At 48.5% G+C, this 18,681-nt stretch overlaps 1 protein-coding gene across 3 annotated transcripts in view; it reads right to left on the bottom strand.

The window, feature by feature from the left end:
- spega (striated muscle enriched protein kinase a) overlaps positions 1–18,681 on the bottom strand; it is a 396,078-nt gene that overhangs the window by 358,531 nt on the left and 18,866 nt on the right. The window lies entirely within an intron of this gene.

The raw sequence follows: 18,681 nt of genomic DNA, 5'->3' as shown, positions 1-18,681 counted from the left end.
GGCCGTTCAGCCCATCAAGTCTGCACTAGCTCTTCAAATGAGTGTCAGCACCTCATGCCAATCTCCTGCCCCATCTCCCTGCACGCCATCTCTATCCAAATAACCATCCAATTCCCCACTTGAATGGTTCAATTGAACTGCCTCCCCCAAATTTCCAGGGAGTGCATTCATATCCTAACTTCTTTCTGTGCAAATCAGAGTCATACAGCATGGAAACAGACCCTTCAGCCCATCGTGTCCATGACAACCAACAGACACCAATCTACACTAATCCCATTTCCCTGCACTTGGTCCATTGTCTCTTCTGGCCTGGTATTTTAAGTGCCCGTCCAGATGCTTATTAAATGTTTTGAGAATCCCTGCCTCCAGCATGTTCTATGTTTCCATCACCCTTTGGGGGAGAAACATTTCCCCTCAGATCTGCTCAAAACCACTTACTCCTCACCTTAAACTCAGATGGCCTCTGATCGTAGACATGTCTGCAGTTGTTGTGGGCCTGTTCACCAAGCTGGGAAGCTGGTTTGCAGACACATCTCCCATGGGGAAAGGATTCTCACAATCTCCCCTGACTAATTTTGCACACCACAGTCAGACACCTTGCCCCCTCCCTCAGCTCCTCTGCTCCAGAGGAAACAAACCCAGCCGAGCCAGTCTCACCCCAAAACTGAGTGAAACAAAGCACTTTCTCACATCACCCTTGGTTTTGCCCTTCACTTTAAAGCAATTCCCTCTCATTCCTGTTCCTTTGACAAGTGGGAACAGAATTACTCTATCCAGTCTCTTCATGTTAGCAGCCTCGAATCCAGATTGAAATCACACGCCTGGACATGAGCACTAAGGGAAATTACAGCAGACACTAGGGCGCAGGACTAAGGGATTGCAATGTTGTTGGTGTGTAACAGAAGGGACAGTCTCCCTGTGCAGGTAAAAGCAGCAAGACCATCTGTACAAGAGGGTGAGAGGCATTGATATCATGGATAGCCAGAGACTTTTTCCCAGAGCGGAAATGTCTATCACGAGGGGGCATAATTTTACGGTGATTGGAGGAAGGTTTCGGGGAGATGTCAGAGATAGGTTCTTTACACAGAGAGTGAGGGGTGTGTGGAATGCACTGTCGGCAGTGTTAGTAGAGTCAGAGACATTAGGGACATTTAAGCAACTCTTGGATAGGCACATGGAAGCTAGTAAAATGAAGGGTATATAGATTAGTCTGATCTTAGAGTTGGATAAAAGGTCGGCACAACATTGAGGGCCGAAGGGCCTGTACTGTGCTGTACTGTTCTATGTTCTATCACTGAACCACTATTTCCAAGAACGGTGGGGGAGTGGTTTCATTCATATTCTGCGCCCCTCCCATCCCCCTTCCCCACCCCCAGTCCAGTCAATGCTGGTATAAAACAGATTGCTAGCACTGGGTAGCATTCATCTCAGGGAAATGAGAGAGGAAATATCCAGAATTCTTTTCCCAAAATGGCAGGGAATTTTCTCAGTGATTTTGCTTCTTGAAGGAGGTTAATTGGCTGGAGATCAAGGGAGGGCTGGGGCAGGGGAGTTAGAAGTAACAATGTCTTGGCCCTTTGAACATGGGGCTGGCTCAGAGTTAATCTCCCCCAGCCCACCCATTGTGTGTGTGTGTGTGTGTGTGTGTGTGTGTGTGTGTGTGTGTGTGTGTGTGTCCCCGCATCTGCGTGTGTGTGTGTGAGAGTCTGTGTCTGTGTGAGAGATTTTACAAACTGGCAATACCACTGACCTCTCACAGGTAAAACCATTCAGTGTAACATGTTTGGATTTGTCCTGTAGTTAGGGAGGGCAGGATAGAAAATGAATGAATCTTATCTTTTGCTTTCAATAATGCAATCTGAAAATAGATGGACATGATGGTACAGTGGCTCAGTGGTTAGCACTGCTATCTCACAGCACTAGGGTCCCAGGTTCGACACCAGCCTCGGGTGACTCTCTGTGTGGAGTTTGCACATTCTCACTGTGTCTGCGTGGGTTTCCTCCGGGTGCTCCAGTTTCCTCCCACAATCCAAAGATGTGCAGATTAGGGTGAATTGGCCATGGGAAATTGCCCATGGTGTTCAGGAAGTTCTTTGAGAAGGTGACCAAACAGGTAGATGAGAGTAAACCGGTTGATGTGGTGTATATTGATTTCAGCAAGGCATTCAATAAGGTTCCCCACAGTAGGCTATTGTACAAAATGTGGAGGAATGGGATTGTGGGAGATATAGCAGTTTGGATCAGTAATTGGCTTGCTGAAAAAAGACAGAGGGTGGTGGTTGATGGGAAATGTTCATCCTGGAGTCCAGTTACCAGTGGTGTACCGCAAGGGTCGGTGTTGGGTCCACTGCTGTTCGTCATTTTTATAAACGACCTGGATGAGGGCGTAGAAAGGTGGCTTAGTAAATTTGCAGACGACACTAAGGTCAGTGGAGTTGTGGATAGTGACGAAGGATATTGTAGGTTACAGAGAGACATAGATAAGCTGCAGAGCTGGGCTGAGAGGCGGCAAATGGAGTTTAATGCGGACAAGTGTGAGGTGATTCACTTTGGTCAGAGTAACCGGAATGCAAAGTACTGGGCTAATGGTAAGATTCTTGGTAGTGTAGATGAGCAGAGAGATCTCGGTGTCCAGGTACACAGATCCTTGAAAGTTGCCACCCAGGTGGACAGGGTTGTTAAGAAGGCATACAGTGTTTTAGCTTTTATTAATAGAGGGATCGAGTTCTGGAACCAGGAGGTTATGCTACAGCTGTACAAAACTCTGGTGCGGTCGCACATGGAGTATTGTGTACAGTTCTGGTCACTGCATTATAAGGATGTGGAAGCTTTGGAAAGGGTGCAGAGGAGATTTACTAGGATGTTGCTTGGTATGGAGGGAAGGTCTTACGAGGAAAGGCTGAGGGACTTGAGGCTGTTTTCGCTGGAGAGAGGAAGGTTGAGAGGTGACTTAATAGAGACATATAAGATAATCAGAGGGTTAGATGGGGTGGACAGGGAGAGCCTTTTTCTAAGTATGGTGATAGCAAGCACGAGGGGCAATAACTTTAAATTGAAGGGTGATAGATATAGGACAGATGTCAGAGGTAGTTTCTTTACTCAGAGAGTAGTAAGGATATGGAATGCTTTGCCTGCAACGGTAGTAGATTCGCCAACTTTAAGTACATTTAAGTCGTCATTGGACAAGCATATGAACGTACATGGAATAGTGTAGGTGGGATGGGCTTCAGATTGGTATGACAGGGCGGCGCAACATCAAGGGCCGAAGGGCCTGTACAGCGCTGTATTGTTCCATGTTCTATGAATGTGTAGGTTAGGTGCATTAGTCCGGGGTAATATGTGGAGTAATAGGGTCTGGGGGAATGTGTCTGTGTGGGTTACTGTTCGGAGGGTCACTGTGGGCTTGTTGGGCCAAATGGCCTGTTTCTACACTGTAGGGATTCTATGACCCAGCTGGGAGGGTGTATTCCTGAGAACAGAAGATTTGCAGGGGAATCGGAGGCAATCGCCTGGTGGTATTATTGCTGGATTAACTTAGGATCTCTGGTCAGCATGGAAGAGTTGGACCGAATGGTCTGTTTCCATGCTGTACATCTCTATGACAATGACTGTTAATCCAAAGAGCCAGGTAATGTTCTGAGGGACCTGGGCTCGGATCCCACCACGGCAGATGGTGGCATTGAATACAATAAGAATCTGGAATTAGGGATCTAATGATGACCATGAATCCATTGTCCATTGTTGGGAAAACCCATCTGGGTCACTGATGGCCTTTAGGGAAGGAAACTGCCATCCTTACCTAGTCTGGCCTACATGTGACTCCAGACCCACTGCAATGTGGTTACTCTCAAATGCCCTCTGGGTAAGTAGGGATGGGTAATAGCGAGTGACACCCACATCCCATGAATGAATAAATAAAACAGGAGCCCAGTCAATGTGGGGAACAGAGTTTCTCGAATGAGCAGGAAACAAAAGGATTTCAATCAAGTTACAAATTGCTGTCATGATGTTTATAATTCTCAGCTACAACAATTACTGATGAGTCATGCTGTCCTGCCCACTCTTGCTCTCTACAGCCATCCAATCCTTACAGGGAGACAGAACTTGCATTTATGTAGCACCAATCACAAGCTCATGATGCCCCCAAAGCACTGTACCAACCAATGAAGAACTGCTCTATAGAGCAGAGCAACCAGAGACAGCCACAAGTTGCAAGGTTGAGGACACCATGATTTAGATTACTTACAGAGTGGAAACAGGCCCTTCGGCCCAACAAGTCCACACCGACCTTCCGAAGAACAACCCACCCAGACCCATTCCCCTACATTTACCCCTTCACCTAACATTACAGGCAATTTCTCATGGCCAATTCACCTAACCTGCATATTTTTGGACTGTGGGAGGAAACCGGAGCTTCCGGAGGAAACCCACGCAGACACGGAGAGAATGTGCAAACTCCACACAGTCAGTTGCCTGAGGCGGGAATTGAACCCAGGTCTCTGGCGCTGTGAGGCAACAGTGCTAACTGCTGTGCCATGTTGGCGGCCAAGACAAACTCTCTCTGCTTTTTCTCTGAAATAGTGGCCCTGGTCCCTTTTACACTCACTCCCCACGTCATGTCTTCTCTGAAAATCAGCACCTCAGACTGGAAAGTACTCCCTGCACTGGGGGAGAGATTGAAAACCACAGAGAGTCGGGGGGTGTTAATGAGTGGGAGCTGCTAGATTGGAGAATGAGGGAAGAGATCGGATCTGGGCAGGATTGGAAATGTGAAGGGAGATTTGGAATGGAGACTTGAGGTTTTTTTGGAATGGGCCAGTCAGAGAAAGGAAATTCTCCAATACAATAATCTGTGCACATCCACTTTCCCGGAGAGACAATGGGAGTACTGACCGGCTCTGGATCCCTATGGACCCATGGCCTGTCACTGGGCTATCAGACTTGATAAAGTCCAATCCCACTCTGAACCTGGTTGGAGATGACTCATAGGAATACTGGAGTGGGTGTAGGCCATTCACCCTGTTCCACCATTCTAGACCAAGACTGATCATTTACCTCAAAGCCATCTACTGTGTTCTCCATATTATAGCCATTAACATCCAGAAGTCTATCAGACTTTGTCTTGAACACACATAATGCTACATCCTGCCCAGTCCCATCTCCCTAACATCACTGTCCCCTGTCACCTGCTGTTGAATCCTTCATCTTTCAGTCTCTGTTACTTTCCGACTTGACTACTCCAGCCTGCTGTCCCAACGTGCTGTCCTGATGATTATAAACAAGCAGAACTCTGTAGTCTGCCTCCTAACCAAACCCCATTCACCCACCATCCTATCTTTCAGTAACATCTCCTGGTCCAGCAATGTTCTGCTCAGTATGAAAAAAACAGTTTTGTTTGTTCATGGGATGTGGGCATCACTGACTGGGCCCAGCATTTATTACCCGTCCCTAGTTGCCCCTCGAGGAGGTGGGGGTGAGCTGTCTTCTTGAACCGCTGCAGTCCATGTGCCACACATTGATCCACAATGCTGTCTTGGTTTTTCATTTATCTCCTCTGCCAGGCTTCTGACTCCATCTCCTTGTCCCCTCCTCCAGCCCCTACACCTCCCTCCCTATCGTTGTAACCTCCTCCAGCCCCTACACCTTCCTCCCTATCGTTGTAACCTCCTCCAGTCCCTATACCTCCCTCCCATCGCCGTAACCTCCTCCAGCCCCTACACCTTCCTCCCTATCGTTGTAACCTCCTCCAGCCCCTACACCTCCCTCCCTATCGCTGTCCCCTCCTCCAGCCCCTACACCTTCCTCCCTATCGTTGTAACCTCCTCCAGCCCCTACACCTCCCTCCCTATCGCTGTCCCCTCCTCCAGCCCCTACACCTCCCTCCCTATCACTGTAACCTCCTCCAGCCCCTACACCTCCCTCCCTATCGCTGTCCCCTCCTCCAGCCCCTACACCTCCCTCCCTATTATTGTAACCTCCTCCAGCCCCTACACCTCCCTCCCTATCGTTGTAACCTCCTCCAGCCCCTACACCTCCCTCCCTATCTGTGTAACCCCCTCCAGCCCCTACACCTCCCTCCCTATCGTTGTAACCTCCTCCAGCCCCTACACTCCCTCCTTATCGTTGTAACCTCCTCCAGCCCCTACACCCCCTCCCTATCGTTGTAACCTCCTCCAGCCCCTGCTCCCCCTCCCTATCGCTGTAACCTCCTCCAACCCCTACACCACCTCCCTATCGTTATAACCTCCTCCAGCCTCAACACCCTCTCCCTATCTCAGTCACCCCCTCCATCCCCTGCACCCCCTCCCTAACTCTGTCACCTACTCCCCCCACCCCACCACCCCACCCCGTCCCTGCCCCACCCCGGGATACCTGCCTCCTCTATCCCTGCCCTGATTCCCCTCACACTGCCATCGGCTGTCTGGCCTTCAGCTGCCAGGGCTCAAAGGAATTCCTTCGGCCTCCAAACCTCGCTCCCTCGTTCAAACCCCTGACTGAGCTCTCAATCATCTGACTGAGTGTCTCCTTACACCACATACTTTCAAACTGTGTGTCATCCACGGTCCTGTCAAGCACCTTGGGACTCTCTGAACTACACGGAAAGGTGCTATGAAAACCCCAGTTGTTGTTGTTGTTGTTGTTTTTGGGTGGAGCTCACTGTGATTTCACCCCTGCATGTCACTCAACACCCACTCCCAACCAGATTAACCCTTTCCTACCCTTCTCCCCTTGTGTGTAGTGCACTGGTACCTGTCTGTGTTCCTGGAGGATGGAAGGGGGTGGGGGGGTGGTGCGTGTACCTAGTGGGTCTGGGGGTTATGCTGTGGGGGTGGGGCGAATGGGTGTTAGATATTACTGGATGTTACATTGGGGTGAACGGTTCACAGGGAGCATTTTCCAAAGTGCCACTTACAAGACGATGTGGTGAGAATGGGTTAATAAGTAGGCATTCAGCCTCCCCAACTCCACAACACACAGAAAACACACTAATTCCACAAAACCACTGCCCCTGTAAATCCCCAACTGTTGAAGGATATTTAGATCCAAAGTGAAATATTAAACCTTTGACTCTGCCCCAAAATTCAGAGCCCCCCCCCCCGCCAGGACCAAGGGAGGATAGGACAGGAACACAGTTCAACTCACCTCCTTTACAGAGAATCCTGGAAATCTCTCTCTTTTCCCTTTCACTTGGCTCAACGCTCTCTCCTTTCGCTCTTCCCTGAATGTCTTTTCTCTCCTCCTTCTCTTGCCCACTGGAATACCGGCCTCGTTCCCAGCTGGATTCTCCCCACTGTTTTCCCTTGCATTCCCTTTCCTTGACCCGGGGGAGGGGGTATTGGAGTTTGTTTTTGCCCCCTGTCAGAGGTGGGGTTTGTGAATAGTCAGTCAGTCAGTTACCCCGGCCGTAGCCTGCCCCTTCCATTGAGCCGAAGCTGATGTTTCACTGCCTTACTCCAGTCAACAGCTGACACACAAATTCCAGCTTTAATGACCAACACTTTCTTTAACTCCTCCTGTCCTGCATCCGACTCTCCCGGGCTGAAGTGAGAGTCCGCAGCATCTCCCACTGCAAGCTTCCAAATATTTCCTTTTGAAGAAGCTCATCTTTAAATAAACAAAGACCAACGCTCGACAGGAACAGGCAACTGAACTTGGAACGTTGGAGGAACGAGGAATATCAGGCAAGAGCAATGACAACAACTCAAAGCAAGGGCTTTGAGAAGCCTGAACACTGAAGGCAATTCCGAAGGTGGCAGGAGGTGAGTAGGCATCCGGATCAGGAATGACTGAGAACAGAGCCGAAACAGTCCATTCGGCCCTTCAAACCTGCTCTCCCATTCCATAAGGTCTCGGGTCTGAGTTCTGAATTTCACGTTCCTATCTATCCCCAAAAACCTTTCATTCCCCTATCCAACACAGAAACACACAATGTTGGAGTAGGAGTAGATCATTCGGTCCTTCGAGCCTGTTCCACTATTCAATGTGATCCTGGCTGATCATCCAACTCAGCCCCCTGCTCCCATTCTCTCCCCAAACCCGTTTGATTCCTTGAGCCCTAAGAACTATATCTAACTCCTTCTTGAAAACATTCAATGTTTTGGCTTCAACCACATCCTCTCCACTCTCTGGGGGAAGACATTTCTCCTCATCTCCGTCCAAAATGGCCCACCCCATATCGTTGGACTGTGACTCCCTGGTTCTGGACTCCCTGGTCAGCAGGAATATCCCTCCTGTATTTACTCCTGTCTAGCCCTGTTAGAATTTTATAGGTTTTTATAAGATTTCCCTTATTCTTCTAAACGCCAGTGAGTATAGTCCTAACTGATCCAGTCTCTTTTCATAAGTCAGTCCTGCCATCCCAGGAATCAGACTGGGAAACCTTCATTCCACCCCTCCATTGTCAGAATATCCTTCCTCAGACAAGGAGACCAAAACTACACACAGTGGGATGGTCGCATCCAAGGCCCTGGTTAACCGCAGTAAGACATCCCTGCCCTGGTACTCAGATTGATCTACTTCGCCTTAAAATACTCAATAATCACCACGTTCTGAGACAGCAAGTTCCAAAAGTCAAATTCAGAATACAAAATGCTTCAAGGGTTTTCATTTTATAAACATCAGACCCTGTAAATGCAGCTTGCAGGTGACATTAACATAGCAGGTGAAGTTCACTTTGAGGTGAGGCCAGGAATTTATAAGAGGACACACTCACATTCAGAAACTGACTTGGATTGGACCAGAGATATAGATTACACCGGCTACAAGAGCAGGTCAGCAGCTAGGAATCCTGCAGCGAGTACCTCACCTCCTGACTCCCCAAAGCCTCTCCACCATCTACAAGGCATAAGTCAGGAGTGTGATGGAATACTCCCCACTTGCCTGGATGGGGGAAGCCCCAAAAACACTCAAGAAGCGAGTTTTGAGAAGATTTGTAGCTGAGGTTGAGGTTTTGGATGTAGGTTTGCTCACTGAGCTGGAAGGTTCATTTCCAGATGTTTTGTTACCTTACATCACCACAGGAAATGACATCACCAACCCAAAGAAACCCAAACATATAAATGGAAAGCAGGAATTTTCAGCATTGCTTCGCGTAAAGTCCACTGAAGATGTTACCTAGTAAGGTAACGAAACGTCTGGAAATGAACCTTCCAGCTCAGCGAGCAAACCTACATCCACACTAAAGAAGCTCAACACCATCCAGGACAAAGCAGCCTCTTGATTGGTACCACATCCACAAATATCCACTCCCTTCACCACCGACACTCAGTAGCAGCAGTGTGTACCATACACAAGATGCAATGCAGAAATTTACCAAAGACCCTCAGACAGCACCTTCCAAACCCACAACCACTTCCATCTAGAAGGACAAGGGCAGCAGGTACATGGGAACACCACCCCCTGCAAGTTCCCCTCCAACCCACTCACCATCCCAACTTGGAAATATATCGTCGTTTCTTCACTGCCACTGGGTCAGAATCCTGGAATTCCCTCCCAAAGGACATTGTGGGTCAACCTACAGCACATGGACTGCAGCGGTTCAAGAAGGCAGCTCACCCCCACCTTCTCAAGGGGCAAATAGGGACGGGTAATAAATGCTGAGCCCAGTCAGTAATGTCTGTGTCCCACTGAAAGAAAGTGAATGAACACAAGCAAAGCAGACGGAATTCAATCTGAGGGAGTGAGAGATCCCCAATCTGGATCTTAAAAAGACATTGGTGAATAACCTCTTCTTAGTGAGACTTCAAAAGCAGTGAATGTGGAGATCAACATTAAAGTGTACAAAACAGGAGGAGGAGTAGGCCATTCGGCCCTTCCAGCCTGCTCCCCCATTCAATTGTACCATGGCTGATCATCCAGCTCAGTCCCCTATTCCCACATTCTCCCTGTACCCTTTGATCCCTGTAGCCTGAAGAATTGTATCTAACTCCTTCTTGAAAACATTCAATGTTTTGGCTTCAACCACTCTCTGTGACAGAGAATTCCCCAAGCTCCCCACTCTCTGGGGGAAGACATTTCCCTGAAAGACTCCAGCTGGAATCTGGCACTCATTAAAAAGTATCATTCATAACAAAAGCTAATGGACTTTTCCCTGAAGAGAATTGAAATGTAAAGTGGGGGAGGTTAACATTCAGTTATACAGAGACTTGGTCAGAGCCCATCTGGAGAAAGTAGGTTCAGTTATGATCAGGACTGACTTGGGACAGCAAACGCTCCCCAGAATGACACCAGAACAGAAAGGGTTATGTTATAAGGACAGGCTGCATAAACCTGGATCAAATTCCCTGCAGCTGAGAAGGTTGAGGGTGACCTAACTGAGATATTTAAGATGCTAAAGCGATTTGATAGGGACAAACCTTTCTGATGGTTGTGTGGCAGAGGGGATTCGGGAACAAGGGGACAAAACAGGAGCCAGGTTATCCATGAGTGAGACCAGGACATGCTCCTCCAAAACGAGGATCCATCTGGAAATTGCTCCTCTTCCCAAAGGCTGTCGATAGACGGGATCCGCAGGAAACTTTCAAAACGGAATGTGACAGGGGGTCCTGGGTAATAGCACCAATGGGGCAGGAAGGAAGGGCTGGGAATTGGAGCTGGGTCACAAGTCAGCCTGCATTGGATAGAATGGCAATGCACATCAGAGGGGCTGAATGGCCTCCTGCAGTTGCTATGCTAGAGAATGTGGGAACGTGTATTTCAAAAAAGGCAGCAATAAGGGAGGAAAACTCAAAGAACCTTATTTCAGGGCAACAGAGGCAAAAGGCTGTGTACACCCGAGTAAAGGAATCACAAATTCACTGGGTCATACCCAGTGAGGGCTCGTACCCAGTGAGGGCTCGTACCCAGTGAGGGGTCACACCCAGTGCAGTGTCATATCCAGTGAGGCACATGCCCACTGTAACTCAGTGAGATTTCAGGAAGTCATGGAAATAAGGGTTCTGAATTTGGAGAAGGCCAATTTATTACAACAGGGTCTGGGAGCAGTTATTTTCAGGAAAATCCTCATCAGAGCAGTGTGAGACATTCAAAAGGGCAATAGTGAGAGATTAGGGCTCACATGTTCCTGCCCAGGTTGAGGGTGGGAACAACTAGTCCAGAGAACCGGGCATGTCGAGGAATATACAGGGCAGTACAGTGGCTCAGTGGTCAGCACTGTTGTCTCATGGAGCCAGGGACCCAGGTTCGATTCCACCCTCAGGCAATTGTGCAAATTCCACACAGACATTTCCCAGTGTCTGTGGGTTTCCTTACACAGTCCAAAAATGTGCTGGCTCGGTGGAGTGCCTATGAGAAATGCAGGGTTAGAGGGTAAAGGGCGGGTCTAGGTGGGATGCTCTTCAGTTGGATACGATGGGCTGAATGGCCTGCTGCAACATTGTAGGGATTTTCTAAAGGAATAAAAGGGTTTATGTTATGGTTTATAGTGAGGGCTCAAAGCACCGGAAACCCCGGAGCCATATAGAGTTTCCTTAAAAAGGAAACTGGGAAAACAAAGCAGGGACATGAGAAAACTCTCAACGTCGATTCTCCTGCTCCTCAGACGCTACCTGACCTGCTGTTCTTTTCCAGCACCACTCTTTTTGACTCTGATCACCAGCATCTGCAATCCTCACTTTCTCCATGAGAAAACGGGCAGGTAACATTAAAATCCAAAGGAGTTTTTTTTTAAAAAGTATATTAGGCACAAGAGGGTAAATAGGGAAATAGTAGGATCCATAAAGGACCAAAGAAGACGAGAGTGTGTACACGTGTGCGTGAGCATGTCTGTACGCGTGTGTGTGTGTATCTGCGCGTTTGTGTGTGGAGCCAGAAGAGATACAGAGGAAGTAAACGAGTCAATCACATCTCTATTCACTATAGAGAAGGTTAATATAGGTCTAGAAATCAGGGAGAGCAACTGTGATATAATTGCCAAATTAGCATTTCATGGGAGGAGGTATTCGTGGTTTTAACTGGACTGAAAATGGATAAATCCCCAGGCCCTGATGAGATGTAGCCAAGCATACTGTGAGAGACTGTAGAAGGTCTTACATTAAATTTTCAAATTCTTTCTAGCCACGGGAGGGGTACCACAGGTTAATGTGGTGCCATTATTCAAGCAGAGAGGTAGAGAGAAATTGGCAACTGTCAGCCAGTGAGTCCAACATCTGTGTTTGGGAAGCAACTGAAAAAATTCTGAGGGACAGAATTAATCTGCACTTGGAGAGGCAAAGATTAATCAAGGGTAGTCAGAATGGCAGTGAGGCGGGACATTGTGCCTGACTGGTTTGACTGAATTTTTGGAGAAGGTGTAGTGCAGTTTAGAATCCCTCCAGTGTGGAAACAGGCCCTTCAGCCCAACAAGTCCACACCAACCTTCTGTAGAATAACCCACCCACACCTATTCCCTTACCCTACTACCCATTCCCCTAACTAAAGCCCCTAACCCACACATCTGTAAACACTATTGGCAATTTAGCATGGCCAATTCACCCAAGTTCGTAGTGTGGGAGGAAACCCAGAGGAAACCCATATAGACACGGGGAGAATGTTCACACATTCAAGGCAGGAATCGAACCCGGGACCCTGATGCTGTGAGGCAGCAGTGTTAACCACTGAGGCACCGTGCCACCCCATTTAGTCCACATGGAACGCACAAAGAGGTTTGGACAAAGTCTGACATGGAAGACTGGTTAATAAGAGAATAGCCTGTGTGCTCCAGGCACTTTGACAAACTGGATCCAAAACTGGTGCAATGACAGAGGGTGATGGTGGAGGGGTGTGCCACAGGGTTCAATGCTGAGTCCCTTGCTGTTTGCTGTGTACATTAATGATCTAAATGTGAATGGAGGAGAGGGGTTTGATCCGTACGTTTGCAGGCCACATGAGAATTGGAGCCGTGGTAAATAAGGAGGAGGAAAGCTGACAGAGAGGGGCTTGTGAGGTGGGTGGAACAATGCCAAATGGAATTTAATCAGCAGAGTGATGCACTATGGGAGGACTATCTCAGAGTGAGGCTCTGCCTCTAATGGCGTCTGATGGTGAAACACTGTCTTTGAAGGGTAGATCAACAATTACATTACGCACAGACTCCTGCTCGTCGATTCTCTGGATTATATGGGGAGGTGATTGCCTAATGGGATTATTGCTAGATTATCAATGCAGAGACGCAGGTAATGTTCTAGGGACCTGGGTCTGGATTCTGCTGCAGCAGGTGAATTCATTAAAAATCTGGAACCAAGCCTCGAAGGATCAGCATGAAACCATTGTTGATTGTTGGGGAAAACCCATCTAATTCACTAAATGTCCTTGAGGGAAGGAAACTGCTGTCCCTTTCCTGGTCTGCTTTCCTGTAAATGCAACTCCCTGTGCCCCAGACTCCTCTCTCTTTCTGAAAGTCTCACCTCGTGTGCTCAAAGTACTTTCTCAATCAATGGTCTCCATCTGTGTATCCCTAACCTTGGAGATACAGTTGATGTGTGGGGGAGGGGTCGGTGTTGTGGTAGTTCCCTGTCTCTGAGCCAGGAGGTCCAGGTTCAAGACCAGGTGGGTAATAACATCTTGGAAACTATCTACAATTAACATGTCTTCATCACCTCAGGTCAGTGCATCTCAGACGGTGCTACTCAAGAAATCAATTACAGATCCGCTGAAGACTCCAAAGACTCAAGCATAGAGTGCCCCAAGTGGCCGGCAGAGTCACTGTGCATGTAGCTGAGGGATATGGGGGAAGAAAAGACAAGGCAGGAGAATTTTTCTATTCTTTCATGAAAAGAGGCATCGCTGGCTGGGCAAAGCGATTATTACCCGCCCCTAGTTGCCCCTTGAGAAGATGGGGGTGAGCTGCCATCTTGAACCACTGCTGTCCACATGCTGTGGGTTGACCCACAATGCCTTTAGGGAGGGAATTCCAGGATTCTGACTCAGCGACAGTGAAGGAACAATGATATATTTCCAAGTTGGGATGGTGAGTGGCTTGGAGGGGGTGATGTTCCCATGTATCTACTGCCCTTGTCCTCCTAGATGGAAGTGGTCATGGGTTTGGAAGGTGCTGTCTGAGGATCTTTGGTGAGTTTCTGCAGTGCATCTTGTAGATAGTACGCACTGTTGCTACTCAAGTTCAGTGTTGAAGGGAATATACATTCAAGGCAGGGAATGGACTGCCTGAGAAGGGGCAAATGGTGCTGAACATAGTGCAATCATCGGCAAACATCTCCACTTCTGATCTTATGATGGAGGGAAGATCATTGACAAAGCTGCTGAAGATGTTTGGTTCTAGGACATTACTCTGAGGGACTCCTGCAGAGATATCCTGGAGCTGAGATGACTGACCTCTAACAACATTTCCTGAAAATCCAAATACCTCGTGCATTGTGTCCGTTGCTCCTGATGCAGTCTCCTCTACATCGGGGAGACAGGACGCCAACTCACCGAGCGTTTCAGAGAACATCCCAGGACACCCACACCAAACAACCCCACCGCCCCGTGGCCAAACACGCCAACTCCCCCTCCCATTCTGCCAAAGACATGCAAGTCCTAGGCCTCCTCCACCACCAAGTCCTAGCCAGCTGACACCTGAAGGAAGAATGCGTCATCTTCCGTTTTGGGACCCTCTAACCACATGGGATCAATGTCAATTTCACCAATTTCCTCATCTCCCCTTCCCCACCCTATCCCAGATCAAACTCTCCAACTCAGCTCTGCCCTCATGACCTGTCCATCTTCCTACCCACCTATCCGCTCCACCCTCTGCTCTGACCTAGTACCCCACCTTCATCTACCTATCGCATTCCTAGCCACCTTCCTTCCCAGCTCCACCCCCCTCCCATTTATCTCTCCACTCCTTAGGCACCCCCAACCCCAATCCTGATGAAGGGCTTTTGCCCGAATCGTCGACTCCCCTGCTCCTCAGATGCTGCCTGACCTGCTGTGCTTTTCCAGCGCCACATTTTGACTCTGACTGTCCAGCGTCTGCAGTCCTCACTTTCTCCTGACCTCAAGCAACCACAACCATCTTCCTATATGTCAAGTATGACTCCAACCATTGAAGACCTTTTTCCCCAAGTTGTTTAATTGTCCACCACCATTCTCAACTGGATGTGACAGGGCTGCAGAGCTTAGATGTGATCAGTTGGTTGTGGGATCGCTTAGTTCTGTCTATGCCTGGCTACTTACGCTGTTTGGCAAGTAGACCTGTTTGGTGGCTTCACCAGGTTGGCACCTCATCTTCAGGTCTGCCTGGTGCTGCTCCTGGCATGCTCTCCTGTACTCTCCATTGAACCAGGGTTGATCCGCTGGCCTGATGGTAATGGTTGAGTGGGGGATATGCTGGGCCATGAGGTTCCAGATTGTGCTGGAGTACAGTTGTGCTGCTGTTGGTGGCCCACAGTGCCTCATGGATGCCCAGTCTTGAGTTGCGTGATTTGTTTGAAGTCTGTCCCATTTAGCACGGTGATAGTGCCACACAAACCGATGGAGGGTATTCTCAAAAACTGGATCCAGCATTCCCAATGCTGCCTAACAGTCCAACCTATGGTTACACCTCCCACCCGATAAATCCAAAACCAATTGCTTCCTGTATACCCAGGGGTTTATTGACAAGTTTGACATTATTTTCCAGGCTCAAGTCCCCCCAGCCTTAGCTACCAACTCCCAAATGCCTTCCCTACATTAGTTTGTCACAAATGTAAGGGGAATTGGCCCAATCAATGAACAGAGGAAGTTCCCAGCTCTCTGGGGGGAAAGAGTGGGTGGTAGTGGGAGACACAGAGTGGATCTAAGAGGATAGCTCTTTCACAGGCATAGTACAGATAACAATGGGCCAAATGGCCCCCTTCTGGTGCATCAAGAGTCTCCAAGAATGTTAACATGTTATTCTCAAGTTGATTCACTGTCACACGGAGATGTAGGAAGGTGGATGTTTTTGTCTTTCTTTTCCTTTTTTTCTGAAAGCGTTCACACTCCCTCAGTGTAAAGATATCATTCTGTAATCCGAGCCCCTGTTGCTCACTTACACGGTTAGAATCTGAGGGCTGGCAGATTCCTGATCAAAAATAAACCAGCCCAGTTCAGCCCCAAGTGAACGTGTGTGACGGACCTGACAGGTGCAAGCCACAACTCCCCACGGTCATCCAAACCCCCCCACTGCCTCACTTTAACATCCTCTCACTAAACCCATCCTCCATGCCAACAGAGTAAATCTCTCTATCACTGTCAGACTCTCCCTCTCACTGTATCACTGTGTTAGGAACAAACAGCAGTAAAAATGCATTCAGCCACACCTGGAAATGAGTATACTCATCATACTGTAGCTCCTTCCTGAATTATACAGGACAAGTCAGATTAGTCTGTACCATTTACAGGTTTTAGTGACTTTTCATTCTGGGTTTCTGTCTCGCCATCTCTGTATCTGTCTCTCTCCCTCCCTCCTCTCGCTCTGCCTCTCCCTCTGTCTGTGCATTTCTGGTTCTCTGTCTCTCTTTTATGTTTTTCTCTCTCTCACACTCTTTCTCTCTCCTTACCTGCATTCCTGTTATTGTCCCCTGCTCTCTTTCTCATCCTCATCCACTCAATCTCTCTCTCTCTGTCACTCTCCCTCTCTGCTTCTGCACTATTATTCCCATTCTGTCCATCCTCTCTCTCTCGCTGTCACAATATACGTCCTTCTCTATCTCTATACCACAGAAGCATTCAGCATAAGAGGCCATTCAGCCCAGCTCCTTGAAAAGCTCCCCAATTTGTTCCACTATCCCCTTCGTTCCCCACACCTCTGAACATTTTCCCTTCCAAGTGTCCAATCTCTTTTGAACACTCCTGTTGTATCATTTCTGCTGCCCTCTCACGCAGATCACAATTGCTCAAAAAATCCTCATCTTCCGCCTGACCCTTTTCTTAGTTATCTTCAACCTGTGTCCCTCTGATCACCAACTTTCCTGGGAACACCACTCAGTAAAGACCATTCATAATTGCTTTCAATCTATCCTTTCACCTTCTCTGCTCTCAGGAGAGCAAGCTCAGCTTCTCCATCTCTCCACGTTCACTGATATCCCTCACCTCATGTTCTGAAAATTTCCTCTTAGCTTCGTTTTCTCTCTCTTGCTCTCTCATTGTCTACTTTACTCTGTTCCTCTGAACCTCACAGGGCCCATTCTCCCATTCTGCCACACTCCTCAATTCCATCCTCCTGTAGGTCAGAAGCTAGGAATCCTGCAGCGAGGAACTCCCCTCCTGACTCCTGTCCACCATCTACAAGGCACAAGTCAGGAGTGTGATGGAATGCTCCCCACTTTCCTGGATGGGGGCAGCTCCAACAACACTCAAGAAGCTCGACATCATCCAGGACAAAGCAGCCGGCTTGTTTGGCATCACACCCTCAACATCCCCTCCCTCCACCACCAACACTCAGTAGCAGCAGTGTGTACCATCTACAAGATACACTGCAGAAATTCACCAAAGATCCTCAGGCAGCACCTTCCAAACCCACAGCCACTTCCATCTAGAAGCACAAGAGCAGCAGATACTTGGGAACACCACCCCCTGCAAGTTCCCCTCCAAGCCACTCACCATTCTGACTTGGAAATATATCGCCGTTCCTTCACTGTCGCTGAGTCAAAATCCTGGAATTCCCTCCCTAAGGGCATTGTGCATCAAGAAAGTTAAAGAAGGCAGCTCCCCCGACCTTCTCAAAGGGCAACTAGGGACAGAGAATAATTACCAGGCACCGTCAGCGATGTACAAATCCAGTGATTAAATGAAAAAACAGCCAGGAACTAAGAGAGAGCCAGGACACTGGCTGATGCAGGGTGAGAGTGAGCATGTCGATATCTGAACTGTGGTTCAGTGGGGACCACTCTCACCTGAGTCAGGTCGGAGATTGAAACATGCAATAGCTCAACTGTACAATTACCCAGCCTGGGCACCTCTGTCCCCTCACCATCTGGGGAGATACCTGTCACCGCACTGTACACACATTACACACCTGTACTCACACCTATACCCACACTCTACCCGCAGTACACACCTGTACTCACACCTATACCCACACTCTACCCGCAGTACACACCTGTACTCACACCTATACCCACACTCTACCCGCAGTACACACCTGTACTCACACCTATACCCACACTCTACCCGCAGTACACACCTGTACTCACACCTATACCCACACTCTACCCACAATACACACCTGTACTCACACCTATACCCACACTCTACCCACAATACACACCTGTACTCACACCTATACCCACACTCTACCCGCAGTACACACCTGTACTCACACCTATACCCACACTCTACCCGCAGTACACACCTGTACTCACACCTATACCCACACTCTACCCACAGTACACACCTGTACTCACACCTATACCCACACTCTACCTACAGTACACACCTGTACTCACACCTATACCCACACTCTACCCACAATACACACCTGTACTCACACCTATACCCACACTCTACCCACAATACACACCTGTACTCACACCTATACCCACACTCTACCTGCAGTACACACCTGTACTCACACCTATACCCACACTCTACCCGCAGTACACACCTGTACTCACACCTATACCCACACTCTACCCACAATACACACCTGTATTCACACCTGTCGCCACACTCTACCTACAGTACACACCTGTACTCACACCTATACCTACACTCTATCCACAGTACACACCTGTGCTCACA

Source organism: Chiloscyllium plagiosum, unplaced genomic scaffold, assembly GCF_037043375.1.
Source record: "Chiloscyllium plagiosum isolate Xiang-an unplaced genomic scaffold, Cpla_swu_hap1 HiC_scaffold_7, whole genome shotgun sequence".
Lineage (NCBI taxonomy): Eukaryota > Metazoa > Chordata > Chondrichthyes > Orectolobiformes > Hemiscylliidae > Chiloscyllium > Chiloscyllium plagiosum.
The sequence above is the reverse complement of the archived record's forward strand: the minus strand, read 5'-3'. Positions and strand labels throughout refer to the sequence as shown.